This window comes from Solanum pennellii, chromosome 8 (genome assembly GCF_001406875.1).
Source record: "Solanum pennellii chromosome 8, SPENNV200".
In the NCBI taxonomy this organism is placed as follows: domain Eukaryota; kingdom Viridiplantae; phylum Streptophyta; class Magnoliopsida; order Solanales; family Solanaceae; genus Solanum; species Solanum pennellii.
The window spans coordinates 44825342-44826807 of record NC_028644.1 but is presented as its reverse complement, the minus strand read 5'-3'; positions in this window follow the sequence as shown (position 1 = coordinate 44826807).

Genomic DNA, 1466 nt, shown 5'->3' with positions numbered 1-1466 from the left:
GCTTTTATTAATATTTCTGTTCCTCCTAAATGTACATATTTTATAGGTGTTTTAGCTTTTATATCTTGTATCTCTTTATTAATTATCCTCTTATTTAGTATAGGTATTTGTGCTTTTCCTTTTGTATATTTACAATCTATGATGTGTTCTTTCTGGCTAACTACGTAGTATTCTTCTTTTTGTCTTTTAAACCAATTTCTTAAGGTAGGTATTTCAAGTACTTTTTCAACACTTAAATCTAATTCTTTTCCTTTTATTTGTTCAAAAATTGTATTGTCAAATATAGTTTTTTGTTCTGATAATTCTTCGTTTTGATAATCTTCTTTAGATATTATTTTTATATCATCTTCAGACATTATATTTCTTCATCTGTTTCATCATTATCTAGATTAATATTTTCTCTTTCATTTTCAGTTTCTATATCTGATACTTCATATATACTATCGTTTTCACTTAATTCATAGTCTATATATTCTATTTGCATATATTCATCATTATCTATTATTATTTCTGCAATCTGTTTTCTTTTTGGGTTTTGGGTAATTTACAATCTCTAGCTAAATGTCCTATTTTTCCGCAATTGTAGCAAGTACATTGTGATGGTTTTCTTTTTGGTCTATATGGTCTTTTTATTTTATAGTTTTTTACATAATATCTTTGTCTTGGTTTCTTATATTTATACCTAGTTTTAGTTTTTCTATAATTTTTATACCTTTTAGGCTTTTGCTTTTTATTTGTACATCCAAACTGTGGTGCTATTTTATTTTTACAACAGGCTAAATTCTTGTTTAGTACTTTTTCCATTTTTAATTTTCCTTTTTGGCTTTCACATAGTTGTATGAACCATTGATGTAAATATTTTATTCTAACTCCTAAAGTATCTACTAATCATGCATCATTCCAATCTTTTAATACTTTTGTACTAAATGGTTCTGGTAATTTCGTAAAATATTGTTGTCTTATTTCTTTTGCTTCATTTAAATTGTATTTTGCTTAGTACTAATATTCTTTAAATGCACAAGTGTATTCTTCTATATAACACATTTTACATATAGCTAATTGTCATAAGTTGCCTATTTATTGTTTTTTCTCTATTTTGTTCTCTTATATCTGTGGTCATACCACCAAATTCAATTCTTATTGCTGATTCATATTTATCTAGTATATCTATATTTGTTGCTGATGGAGATCCATCCATTTTCTTGTCACTTCTAAGTACTTCTAAACTTTCTAAGGGTAGATTTTCTATCCATAATCTCGTTGTTCCTACAAATGTTCTTTCTATATACCTTGGTGTTTCTGTTGTTTTTATNGTTGTTCCTACAAATGTTCTTTCTATATACCTTGGTGTTTCTGTTGTTTTTATTTTGTTATCTTTTAGTTGCTTAGATATATTTCCTATGCATAGTAATATTGCTTTATTTATATCTGTAACACAATCTAGATCTAAGAAATTATATTGTTCG